Below are 14262 nucleotides of genomic sequence, written 5' to 3'. Positions count from 1 at the left end.
TTGTGAGAAATCAACCTCTATTTTTTTTTAAAGTTTCCTGGTGGTTGTTGCTGAAGGGCAGTTTGCAACCACGATCAGAACCAGAAGGGCCAGTCCGGTCTTGGTTCGGAAAGGGGAGATGTCTGTAGGAAGTTCAGGGGGCCCAGGTGGGTGCCCCCAGGCAATGCTGATAGCATTGCAGCATGACCATCAAAAGGCTGGGACCTGCACAAAACAGGTTTCCTGTAGTTCAAAGGAATATGGTTGGGGAAAAAACCCAAAATGTTAGTTTTTTCCATAAAACTTGTCCAGACATCTTACAAAATGGCAGGTGCTAGGCTCCGTCCAGGATATAAGAGTTTCTTTAATTGTAATTAAAACTGTGCAAAAAGGAACTCAACCCCCAGCCTTTCACAAAACGTATGCCTGCACTGGCCCTCGTAGGCCTTGAGACAGGCCCAATGTCAGGTGAGACGGTGGGTAGTGGAGAAGACGCCCCGGGGAAGAGAGCCAGGGGGCTGCAGGTGCTGTGGCGAATTCATTCTGCCACCACTGGATGGAACGTGCTGGGGACTGGAGATTACACTGCGAATGTGTCTGATCCATCACCCAGCTGGAGTATCAGAAATTTTGAGGAAAACCACTCTTCGGATAACATGTTGAAAGTAATTCAAACAGAACAGAAAAGTGAAGTAGGTATTTAACACTTAAGAACAGAAAGAGCCCTTGAAGGAAAAGCCTGGAGGAGGACCGGAGCAGCTCCCGAAGGGAAGGGCTGTTCCAATCCTGTCCCTCAGATGGATGGAGACGTCATTTCTAACATTATCACCCATTATGATTCAAAGCACAAATGTCTATCTAATAGGCTACCCGAGTGATTATTTGCTTGAAATCCAGTGCCTTCAAGCACTACTCCAGACATCCCATTTTTAGCTCGGTCATGTTGAACTTCAGCTGACACCCCCTTACCTTCCCAGGGTGTCACTGGCACTGTCCTTCTCGCTCCGTGATCGTGGATGAGCTACACAAGGGAGCCATTCAGCACAGTCTCTCTGAAACAGATAGACGAGGAATTTATAATTAAAGAAGGAAACGGTTCTCATTTGCTCTCCAAACAAATTGCAACACCTTGGTGAGACTGGGTCAGTAGAATAATCCAACATACGTAAAACGTCCGCGCACATGTCTTCAAAACAAAGGCCCTTAACAGATAGGATTGTCAACTGTCTTTTGTTCATTTGCTAAAAAACAGGACATCAAGAAAGGCCCAATTTGAATTCCTTCAAGGTCCCCCACAGCAGAGAAGAGAAACAAGACAAGCAGAACACAGCTTACTTAAACTGACACGGGCTTTGTCTGGCATGAGACCATCCTTAACAGTGCGGCTCTTGGACACCAAATGTCAGATTTTTAGAAACGAGACAGATAGGAAAGTAGACCATTTTCTTCTTTCGTGGGATCCATTATTAATTTCTGAATTGAGAGGGAAATACTGTGCTAAAATAATTTTACAGTAAAATCGGGCCTTGCATCTCAGTAGCTCATCTCGAAAGCATGCACTCAGACAGATGTCTACTGCATCAGAAACTCCGCTCCTGATTCAGCCTGTGCTCACACGGGCTGGCCTAGAGCCTAACACGGGGCTCCCAAAATAACCCACCCGCGGGACCGATGCTGACACCAGACCCCACCACGGCCCCCCCTCAGGGCCTGCTGCTCCCCGGGGAGGACCTGCACACACTGCACAGGTCTTCGGGGGCCACCCAGGGGAGAGCGTCCTTGATGATCACCTCCCGTGTCACCCAAGCCTTCACTCAGACGTTTTCCAGCTTCTTTCTCAGAACCGCCGAGAAGCGACCATCAGTCTGTCCCGAAGCTCCCGCTGCCCGTTCTGTCTGTGTGCCCCTCTGTCCCCTTCCAGATAAATACAGAGAGTACAGCAGAGGCTCCATCCCCTCCTTTAAGGCCTATGGAGCAGCTTGGGCGCAGAGCTGTCAGAACCCAGGGGCAGATCAACAAGGGAGAAACTTGGGAGTCTTCTGTCCCAAACTAGCGATGAATGACAGGCTGTCCTCCTTAGGAGTGAACAGCACTTGGTTCGAAAACACATTCCTGTTCAGCTTCAGTCAGAGGGGCTGTGCCTGTATCACGCACCCCTTTGCCTCAGTTTCCCTTTCCTGAGAAGCCCACCACAGCGCTCCAAAACGAGCAGTCACTTTGCCTACAACAGGGCTTTTGAAGTTCTTTTATATTTACCTACCTAGATTGTACATATGATGCCAAGCCGTGAACAGATGCGAACGCAGGTAATTGTTTTTTTTTAAAAAAGTAAAAGCTTATGAACAGACAATGAGCATTATCAAATTCTCTGATTGAAGTCAGGTTCGGGTTTCTTTCTTTCTTTCTTTCTTTTTTTAGAGGGAGAAGGAAGGAGGGAGGGGGAGAGGCAAAAAGACAGGGATAGAGAGAATCTCCAGCCGACTCCCCACTGAGCGAGGAGCCCAGTGGAGGGCTCACGCTCATGGTCCTGAGATCACGACCTGAGCTGAAACCAGGATTCGGATGCTTGAGGACTGAGCCACCCAGGCACCCCCAGGTTCAGATTTCTACCATCGACATTAATGTTTTATTTTAATCAGATCACCTTTAAATTGCCACTACAAAAATAACGTTAAAATACTAAAAAGATAAACACAAAAATAACAAAAAAGTAGAAAAAAAATTTATTCCCACCACCATTTCACCCTTCAGAGAAGGGCACCGTGCCCTGATTTCTTATGGGTAAATTTGACAGCACCACAATCATGAGAAGAGATCCTAATTCCATACATTTATTGAGAGAAGGAACCCCAGTAAAATTCATTGATTTGCTATTAGTGGTCTTCAACTCATGGAAAACCATCACTGGCTAATATTCATGCTTTTCATTGGCAAATCTGTGGCCAGTGTGCTTGGAATACAGATAGAGGGCACGCACAGTTTCTATGAAGTCGAACAGTTCATTTGCAAAGTTCATCCATTCATTCAACAGCTTTTTATTAGGTGTATCACACACTTTTTAAGAAACTGAAGACCCATCAGTAACAAGTCAGATAAATATATCTTCTCACATGGAGCTCATATATTTGTAAGGAAAAAAAATGAACAAGATAATAAGTAAATGTCATAATAAATTGGAAAGTAACAAGTCCAACGGAGAAAAGTAATAGCCTGCTGACCACTTTTTCTATGCAAAGCTTTGCGTACACATTACCAGTAAAGCATTATGGACACCTTTTCTAGAAGAGAAAATTGAGGCTCAGGATGGTTAAGAAACATGCTTGACTTCACACAAATGGTAAACGCTGACACGGGGGTTCAAAAGCACATCTGCATAACATCAGAGAGTGTCTGTCTAATCCTGACTCTGCTGGACTCTCAGGCAATCCTGAAGGAGACCTCATTAACCGCGTGAATGGGGACACTGGGCTTTACCCGCGCTGCAAGCCGGGGAAGAAGTTAACATATGGAAACGACACCGGATCACCCAATGCCCATAACCTCCCCAACATTCAAGCTCTTCTCACCGTCTCCTTGGTGTCTGCAACAACCTAATCCCACTTGGTTTTCATTTTTAGAGAAATCTTTATTTAGAATAGAGAACAGCATAAAAGAGACATCCTCTAAAGGCATACTATCATTCATCACATCCAAAACGTCGGGGTAATGAGGATGTCCTCCAGCAGGTGAGTGGGTAAATAAACTGTGATCCAACCAGACAAAGAGAAAACAAGCTGTCAAGCCAAAGAGACTCAAAGGAAACCTAAACATATGTTACTAAGGGCAAGAACCCAGTCTTCAAAGGCTGCAAACTGGAGGATTCTAACTACAGGAGATGACAAATGAAAATGACAAAAACTATTATAAGAAGGTTAGTGCTCGCTGCGGATAAGTGTGTAGGGAAGAACAAATAGGATTTTGTCAGGCAGGGAAACAATTCTGTCTGATGCCACAATGACAAGACACATCACTAGACTTTTGTCAAAACCTAGACAACGCACAACACGGACAGTGAGCCGTAACGTACACCATGGACTTTTTCGGACTTTTGGTGTTAATGCTACGTCAAAGGAGGTTCATTGGTTGTACTGAATGTATCCCTCCAGTGTGGGGCGTTGATGGCAGGGGAGTCTGTGGGTACACAGTAGGGGGCCAAAAGGCATATCAAAACTCTACACTTTGTGCACAATTTGGCTATGAACTGAAAAAATAAAAGGGGGCGCCTGGGTGGCTCAGTCAGTTAAGCGTCTGCCTTCGGCTCAGGTCATGATCCCAGGGTCCTAGGATGGAGCCCTAGAGTGGGCTCCCTGCGCAGCAGGAAGCTTCTTTCTCCCTCTCCCTTCACCACTCCCCTGATTGTGCTCTCACTCTCTGTCAAATAAATAAATAATTTTTTAAATTAAAAGTCTATCATCTAAAAAATATATACAAACAAACATTAAAAAGCATACCGTCATGACCACTGTCAATGTCTATTCAGAAATCTATAGAATCTTACACACCTTTTTTTTTTTTTTTCCCCAAAATGGCTTCCTAGCCAAACATGTCTCATTTGACTGATGCGACTCCTGAAGAATGAGGCCCCTGGTAGCATTAATAATTAATTATTAACTTCTTTATTTCTATGGGGAGAATGTCAGTACAGTCTTTCTATTTATAAAACAGAGCTAACTAAAAGCCATGGGACAAGGGAACAAAGAAAGAAAACTCTCATTTGGGCCTGACCGCTCTTGATAATGGGATTAAAGTTATATTTCTCCCCACTACAAATAAGCAAAGTCAGTACTGTTGTGTTTTCTCCTCTTAGAAACGTGTGCCGAGTCTTTGAGAGGAACTTTCCCCATGCTACACTGTCCCTGACTCCCAGACGCAAGGACACAACGTGCTAACGGGATGGGAGCTTTGACACAACGCTGGCACGACACCAGCACCTCGTGAGGGGACACACTCGCCAGGAGCGGCTCAGAAGGGACCTTTACAGAAATGAAAATGTCTGAGAGAATGTTTTCTAGTGAGCCAACAAAGCATCCCTTTGATTTTCTCTCTCCTTGTGCCCGGGGTTCGTCACCACAGATGTAGGGTTATTATACCTTTAACGAGTACTATCTACTGCCAGCATGTGCTGAATATTGGGCCTATTTAAGTTAAATTTTTTTTAAAAAATACATTTTTGAAAAATGAGTGGGCCATGTTATCATCCGGATCTGTATATCCAAATGTTCCCCAGGAAGCTTAATTATCCCCTTTTAATAGAACCAAAATAAGTGAGCAACTATCCACAGAGCTCTTTCCTTTGCATAATTAGCCAGGTGTTATCGTAATAATAATAAATAAAAGAAATTCAAGATACAGACCCTGATCTCAAGGTGCATTCTTGCGGGGGGCAGAGGAAAAGACAAAAGCAGACATAGAAGTTCATCTTTCAATTCTCAAACTCGAGACGATCAGAAATAGAACTTAAAGGCAATACAATATTCATTCTAAAATTGACCCAGTAGGAAATGAAAGTAGTAAAATCCACTCCTTCTAAATATAATCTTTATGCTTTCCAAGTGAGTTTCCAAAGACTGGACACTCAATAAGAACAGACTGCACAGGAGACACACAGACAGGCTAAGCCCGAGGTTCCCCAACTCAGCGGCTCACCTGGGCTGATGAGCCACGGGGATTCCCCTGACAGGCTCTCTGGTCCACTCCGCTCCCAGTCTCCTGTGCCTGACTCCATTTATTAGGTCTTCAAGGAGTCTGTTTCCGCCAGTTCCTGCTTCTCCCATGCCCCCACTAACCTCATACTTGCATAGAACTTCTGAGTCTGCAAAATTTCCTTGATCTTTCTAACTTTTCATCGTGTGTGTGATCATTATTGCTATCTTTTTAGATAAGAAAATACGGGTTATAAGATATATTCGTGTTTGCAGCCAGTAAATACTAGATATCATTATTAACTTGGGACATTATGCAAAGATAAGTTTCCAAGGTTTTGTCCTTTAGATCAGCACATATTGGGGCATCGAGGCGAACACTAAAAGTTATCCTTTCAAAGTATCTGGTTAGAATGTTTACATTTGTAAGAAATAACAGATGCACCTTTGGGCGTTTTTTACTTTGGAAATTCTGGTTAACGGACTATATATAAGAAAATCCTCATCCTAGTTCAAAACTAGGAACTGCAGAAAAAGAAGGTATTTGTTCTTATGTGTGCAGGGACCCACCTCAAAACCAACGTAGCTGTGGTTGTATCAAAGTGCTTCAACTTTTTATTCCCTTTGTGGCTGCCAGTATTTTAGGTAAAGCAGATATCTGTGTTCCTTCTCCGCCATGGGGCTGCCACACCTTTCATTATACCTGAAATACACCAGAGTCCCTCCTATATGATTAATTACCCAGAGTCAGGGATTAAATGGCCATCTCCAAGCATCAGTAGGTAGGCACGGTCAAGGACAGGGATCTCTAATAACAACAGCACAAAAGAGCAAATCCAAGAGCTGCAGGGGAAGCCTTCTCGCAGGATAGCAAATAAATGAGCCGAAACTGGGAATGTTCTGGGTCAGAGAAGCTGGCTCTTACGGGAGGCTCTATCGCCTGCACCATTGTGCTCTCCTGAAGCAAGAAGACTCAGGCTTTCATTTGTAGTAAGGACCATGCCTAGATACAGAATCGGTGTGTTCCACCATTAAATATGAATTTGTTGCCTCCCTACATGTCTGGGCCTATAGCAAAGGCTGGGAATAAGACTGAGTTCATAGTGCGGGTGTTAACACGGTTGAGTAACCAGCGATCCACGTTCCTTCCACAAGACGATCTACACTAAAGAGAATGTGTCCTTAAGAGGGTGAGGAGAGAACCAGTGGGGCCAGTACAAGCCAGGAGAGTCAAAGGATAGTCATAAATCTGTAAAGCTGACAAAGCAAACTAATATTTTTTACATTTAAAAATGGTCAGTAATAGGTAAGTAATAAATCAATGTATTTGATTGATTAGCAATTTGCACTTCTTACCCAAACTCTACTTACAAGAACTAGGAAATAAATTCTGAATGTAATTTTCTTAGTTGGTATTTCTGAATCTCTCTCTGCTCTTCAGCTAATGTATAGAAGATACATGACATATTACTTGATCATTAAAATATAATAAACACTTCTTGGGATGCCTGGGTGGCTCAGTCGGTTGAGTGTCTGCCTTCGGCTCGGGTCATGATCCTGGCATCCTGGGATTCAGTTCCTTGTCGGGCTCACTGCTCCTCGGGGAGTCTGCTTCTCTCTCCCCCTCACCCCCTTCCCATGGTCTGTCTGTCTGTCTGTTTCTCACTCTCACTCTCTCTCATGTGCTCTCTCTCAAATAATAATTTATATATATATAATTATATTATTATATTATATATTATAATATATATTATTATATCATTTTTATATATTTATTATATTATATATATATATGTACATACATATATATATAAAACTTCTTACTACAAATTTCCACCAGGCCAATTCAAAAGCTACAGCATAAATACAAGTTGCAAAGATCCTTCCGACCATTTACTTATGGTTTTCGCTGAGAATGCACATCAAGTGTAAGTGCAGTCTGCCTGCAGCTCGGGTCATGATCTCAGGGTCCTGGGAGGCAGGACCCTGCATCCAGCTTCCCACTCAGTGGACAGTCTGCTTCCCCCTCTCCGACTGCCCCTCCCCCCCCAACTCATGCTATTTCTCTCTCTCTCTCTCTTTCAAATGAATAAATAAATTTTAAAAATCATTTAAAAAGTTAATTCTTAAAGTTAGGAATAATCAGTTACAAGGGTGCAAAAAATGGGGTTTGCGGGCAGCCACAGAAGTCCCCGCCAACACGAGGTTCGTGCTGCTTGCTGTGCCACTAGGGCTGAAGTCCTCTGTCTCTGAGCCCGGAGTCTCCCGGCTTGGGGCAGCCTCCAGGGAAATGCGGCAAGATAACCATTAGCTGACAGGTGGGCTCAACCCCTTCACGGTTTTTGACAGGACGCCAGCGACTGCGTTGCTGTTCACAGAACAATTTCTGTTCACAGAAACTAGGCCAGGGACTAGCACCGCGGCCTCATACCCCCACGGGAGGCCCCGCGGCTGAGAGTTTCAGCCTCTGACCCACCAGTTCTCCAGCCACCAGACTCTCTGATGGATCTGCGACACGCAGCGTTCGCTCCGCCGTCTCTGCCTGCTGGGGTGCCGATAACAAAGTACCATAGACCAGGTGGCTTAGGAGCAACAGGAGTATTTTCCTGACTGTTCTGGAAGCTGGAAACCAAAATCGGGGTGCCGCGCAGTAGGATGAGAACTGTCTTCTAGGTTGCTGACTTCTCCCCGGATCCTTACACGGTGGAAGAGGCCAGGGAGCTTTGTGGGATCCCTTTTATAAAAGAACTAATCCCATTGTGGGGGGGGAGGGGGCGGCGGGTTCCATCCCCATGGCCTGATCCTAGCCCGACAGCCCTCGCCTACTGTCATCACACTAAGGGGACAGGATTTCGACATGGGAATTCTGGGGGACCACGAACATTCAGACCGTGGCACAAGGGATGTAAGATTATTTAAAAGAGAGAAGGAGCTGAGGGTGAGAATAACATGCCTTTCTTCTGGGCACAGCAATACCTTACAGAGGGAAATACGGCTGACCAAATGGGACAGTGCTGGGCGCCAAAAATGCTGGTTTCACTCTGGACAGTGCTCACTTGGAACTCAACACATTCCCATTGATACTTAAAAATGAAAGGATGTGGATGTCACTAAACATTCCTGGTTTTCACACCAAAACGCCAGAGCTGCCAATTTAGTTTTAAATGTATTCTCTTTCTTTTTTTTTTTTTTTTAAGTTTTTTGTTTTAAAATAATCTCCACAGCCAACATGGGGATCGACTTCACAGCCCCAAGACCAAGGGTCACGTGCTCTACCGCCTGAGCCAGCCACGCGCCGCTAAGTGTATTTTCTACACAAGTGCCGTATAGTCTTTCTATAAAAGCATCATTTTTTTAATACCCAAAGAAGCTGTCCAGTCTGGAGGAAGTCAGCGCATGTAAAAATCCAAGAGGCCGTTTAACAGACTTGCTTCTTACAAACGTCTTCATGAGCAGCTGGGGCTTGCTTGCTTTCTTCCTTTTTTTTACGATTATATTTATTTATTGGACAGAGAGAGACAAGCAGGCAGAGAGGCAGGCAGAGAGAGAGGGAAGCAGGCTCCCTGCTAAGCAGAGAGTCGGATGCAGGACTCGATCCCAGGACCTTGAGATCATGATCTGAGCCAAAGGCAGAGGCTTAACCCACTGAGCCACCCAGGTGCCCCATGCTGGGTCTCTAAGAGATTCTAGTGGCTAAGTGGTTTCAGCAGAAGCACTGCAAGGGGGCGTCCTCGGGCTTTGTCAGTCATCTTTCCTTTCCTAGCAAAAATCGGGCTGATTCATGTGGTTTTCTAAGTCATGCCTACAGGAGTGTCTTCACAAGCAAGACGAGGGAAGAGTAGGTGCTCTGTTCCCGCCCCACACAGGCTCCCTTCAGACCACTCAGGGCACCACAGCTCCAGGGACAGAGATGAGCGGGCCCACAGCATGACCCCAAGCAGGAGAGGCCAGCCTGAGCCAGAGTGTCAAACGCATCACTTCTTGCGTCTTCTTACCCACATCTGGGCAAAATTGAAATTTTCCCAAACCATAAACTGTCCCAAATTTGGAAGAGGGAAATCTGAGGGAGAAAAATGTAAATAAGACTTCTAAGATTATTCCCAAAATAGCTTTGCCTAATGAGAACAAATCGATCGTTGTGTTAGAAGAAAACGATGTGGGGAGATCACACCAGCTCCGCTGTTGTGTCCTTCAACAATTTTAAAGGCCAAAGAAAGACTTTTGCCCCCAGACTAGCTTAGCAGTCCCCAATGCTTGCCCTGATAAAACCCCCAGAGGTTATACATCAAATATGGTTACTCTGAACTACACAACGCCAATACTTTCTTCCACCAAAAATATCACCAGTTCCTTCAATTAAGGCATCTGTGCCTTTTCCCTCTCAGTGAGAGGACAGTTAGGAAGAGGATTTTCCCAGAGAGCTTCGGTGCTGGCAAAGGGACAGGAGAGAATTAAGAAGGCTTACCTCCTCCTTAACTGTTCTTCACAGAATCTTTTCTCTTGCTATGCTGAATATTTATTTGTTTACTCATTGATGACGGGCTCTCCCTCACACACACACTCACACACACACACTCACACACTGGAATGGAAGCCTCAGGAGGAAGATCAGCGGTTGTATCCCCAGCATGCCCTTACTAGGGGGCACTAAATATTTCTTCAACGAACTTTTGAGCCAAAAGTAAAGTCCATTAATGAAGAATGTACAACTGCATGTTTTGATAAAACGCATTTTAGAGGAAGCTTAAAGATGCTGTAACTATGGCGATTTATCCCATCAGGAAGCTCTAGAAACTTCCACCTAGTTGTCCACAAAAGGCCATGACTGTTTCGAAGCAGCTCCCTCTAACAGAGAAGCTGCAGTGAATACAGCCAAGAGAAATAATATTATATGCCTTTTTCACATCGGAAAAAAGTCCAATTTAGCCCAGCTAGTAAGTGACAGGGTCAGATTTGAAATGCAGAGTCGTTAGAATCTGAAGCCTGCGGTCCGTCCGCTCGACACACCGGCCTGCCCGCTGGTAATCGGGCCGAAACCATCGTCCGCCCCGAGTATTCTATTCGGTAAGTGACCCGAGGCAGGCAGGTCTGCAGAACTTCCATTCCTCACTTGTTATCGGTGGGCGAACCTTTCCCTGATTTCCAGGTTAGTTCACGAGGGTGTTTTCCAAGCCCATAAAACCACACACACCCTGTAACCGGCTACCAGGAAGGACAATATTCCGGGCAGCTTATTTGAGATAATCACTGCTCATTTGTGTTTTAATATGCATGAATAAAAAGGCCTTAAAATAGCCTTGCATATGAATCCAATATTTGTCTTTTAAATGACCAGTTAATCTGGTACGGTCTTCTAAATGCACTGGCTTATTAAAGAGAGTATCACAGGGAGCCATTTTTCTTTCCCCCTTTAGCTCAGTGTATCAGAGACTTACAGGGACACGATATTTCTCTCCGAAACACTTGGAGCCAGTGAAGCCAAAATGATACAGAGACACGCTCTGCCTCCACGCCGGACGGAGAATGATGAGGTCCTAACGGTAACCGGCCCGGGGACAGTTACCAGCTGTGGTTTCCCAAGAAAATCATCACCATTGTTCGCAATGCCTCAAAAACCATTATGCTCACGTACTTTTTATTAAAAAAAAAATAAAATAAAATAATAATAATAATAATAATAAAGCCTGGCATATCTTGAGGCTTGCTGCCTCCCCTGATATTTTCCAAGACAGGTCCCACCCCGCTGGGACACACTTCCCTCCCGGACCGAGTCGGCTGGAGCAGCAATGCTGGAGGAGGAAGCCAGAGCTCAAATGTCTCAGTCACTGGGCACACCTCATGGGATCTGTGACATAGGGTTGAGTGTCACAGCGTACTCTGCTAGAGCGGAAGGAGGGTCACGGTAAAGGCTGTATTCGCGAACATTCAGCCAGCCACTTCAGGATACAGGCATCTACGCATGTTACCGGTGAGGACGATCCATCCTCAGAAGAGCCCAAAAGGAGGTGCTGCCCTTGTCCTTATTTTACAGAAGACAGGCATGAGCCAGAGAAGTCAGTGTCTCGTCTGTCGTCACACAGCAAATCAGTGAGGAGAAATGACTGGGCCATGAGCTTCTCTCCTGGAAGCTGCTGCCGTTCGTCCCCCCTGGGCTGCTTCGCCTTCCTTCATTTCTCCCTAAAACTGTCTGTGTTTGACGCGGTCCCTCTTTCCTCAACGTGTAATGGCCTGTTTGACTCTTGGCTAGCGCTCAAAGTCAGACGCACTCTCTTGTATTCTAACTTGATAAACTGGATGTTAATTATTGGGGATAACTAGGGCAGGCAAAGCTGGAAGCAGGACCGAACACCGAGAGGCCATCCGAAGTTAAGTGCACAGAGGCCAAGGGACAACATGCCTAGGACGACGGTCCTGTTGACCTTGGAAGTACTTAAGTTCCTTCGACTCCAATGGGAGGCATCAGGAATGTTCACTGAACTGTCCCTTTAGTCACCTCGAAGGAAAGCTAACAGCTGAATTCTAAATTATTGAATAATCCTGTGCCTTTGATGTTTCCTTTGCCTACAAACATTTTTCTACTGATACTATGAAGAACCTAATACGTAAGGTGCATAGCTAGAGAGAACCACTTCCCACCATTCTCCTGTCCCCGGAGGTTCCCGATGGCCCTACACGTGCACTGGCTGTCAGGGGTCCGTCGGGCCCACCTCCTCACTCAGGAAGGGGCAGAGACTGGATGAAGTTGAGGGAGGCTGGCTCAGTAGCTCAGGACGATCCCAGCTCCGCCCAGCCCTCCTTCCTAATCTGTCAGGGAGTGCTCAAGTTCAATGTTGTTTGGAGAGATATGTTCCAGGAAACAGATGCCCCACTGTGCCCTAGGAAATTGTGTCTTTTCCATGAAGTCAGAGGAAAGAATGGTGAAGGAGGAATAGGACCAAGAGTCCATTGAGGGAGGGGCGGGCGCACGGCCCTCTCACCCCCTCTCTGGAACCCAGAGGAGCACCAGGCAGCCTGCCTGGATTCACACAGCGCGAGAAGCCAAGTGTCAGCCCTCACGCCAGGGAAGTCCTGGGCCCTGGGGAGCTGCCGGCCTGTTCTCCTCCGCATCCCTTTTGCTTCTTTTATGTAGGCTGGGAAGATCTTTTTCCCTGGGTTGGCCTTTCCTCCACAGCGGAGGGGTCAGGACAAGACTCAGACAGGTTTGCAGGGAAATGGAGAAAGAAGCAAGCTGGGCCTGCTTCGGGATCTAGTCCCTGACCCGGCAACACGCGTCTACGTTTGCTTCAGACGAAGCGGAGGGGAGGAAGGAAGGGAAGTGGCGGGGGATGGGGCCAGGCGGAGAGACACTAAGTTGGGACTGGGGCAGAGGCCCAGTAAAGTGTTCCTGTCCCTGGCCTTGGTCTTGGCCTCTGTGTTATTTCCTTCCAGGTCCTGGCAGATGGTAAATGCTCAGAAATAGGAATCAAGTGTTCCTAAGCTTCCTGCTCTCAACCAACACAGCTTACGATGCTTAATACAAAATTAACCCTGATGAAATACCTCATCCACTCATCCAGAATCGAGAAACCATTTCCTGAAACTGGATGCGATTATTGCCCGCAGAGCACAAATTCTGGGCCCACGCTCAAAGGATGTATTTGTTACTTATACACCAAAGAGTTTCTAGAATAACAACACCATCACATACATTTCAGAGCATCATTACCATCAACAAACATGAAGACAAAAATTCGTCAAGGCCGCCCTAAAGGAACAGGATTTTCATCACTCACAACCCACCCATCTCTTTTAAGAAAATAATACAAACCTTGCCATATTTTATTTCAGCTCAGAAATAAATGTTTGAAACCTTAGTACAAATTTCTAAAAGGTAAGGCATTTTTTTTTAAAGACAGAGTTGTTGGGCTTCAGCTCTCTCGGACTCTGGTGGGCGTCCTCACGGAGGCACAGCCATGGTGCAGATGTGGGGTTCACGAGATCTACTGCTTGGCCCACAATATGGCACCGGGGAGCAAAACAGCGTGGAACAGTAGATGAGCCTCATATCACAAAACTGTCAGCTCATTTCCCCTGGGTGTGTCATACAAGTACCGTAGTAACAACTCTGACCCAATAAAAGGGTCAGGCCTGGGTCCATCAAGACCCAAGACTGGATGCTGGAGTTGGACTTGAACTGTGAACATCAAAGGCAATGTTTTGACCGTGGCTTGGGCTGGGTTGGGTTCACAGCGTCAGCAGGTGGTTTTGCTCTGAAATTTGTGTATCTGCTTCGTGTGTATGAGTAACAATTACAGACTCACTCTATCAACAGATATATTAGTGACTGCAAGCTAAAAGGAACCTAGTGAAAAGGTATGCCGGCTGCCATGATGATAATGGCACAATCAAATGAGTAAACGCAAAGCCGTGGGCGTGAACAGAAGCACAGAAAGGTCCCAGCCCTTCCCTGGGGAGGGAAGGATGCTTGTGTTTTGCTGGTGCCACCTGGTGGGGAGCAAGGGAGAGACGGGACGCCAGCTGGCCCCAAACATAGAGGACTGCTCCCCCAACACCACCAGGAGACTTCGCAAGAATCCAACGTGTTACTATTCTTAAAATGTCC

The 14262-nt window shown here is 45.9% G+C and overlaps 1 protein-coding gene across 2 annotated transcripts in view; it reads right to left on the bottom strand.

The window, feature by feature from the left end:
* Window positions 1-14262, bottom strand: part of SEMA5A (semaphorin 5A) — a 466391-nt gene that overhangs the window by 407583 nt on the left and 44546 nt on the right. For both annotated transcript variants that reach the window (XM_082725185.1, XM_082725188.1), the window contains exon 2: window positions 949-1031. The gene's annotated coding sequence lies outside the window, so the exon portion shown is untranslated. The remainder of the gene's footprint in view (window positions 1-948; window positions 1032-14262) is intronic.

The sequence above is a fragment of the Mustela nivalis genome (assembly GCF_964662115.1).
Source record: "Mustela nivalis genome assembly, chromosome: 3".
In the NCBI taxonomy this organism is placed as follows: Eukaryota; Metazoa; Chordata; class Mammalia; order Carnivora; family Mustelidae; genus Mustela; species Mustela nivalis.
The sequence above is the reverse complement of the archived record's forward strand: the minus strand, read 5'-3'. Positions and strand labels throughout refer to the sequence as shown.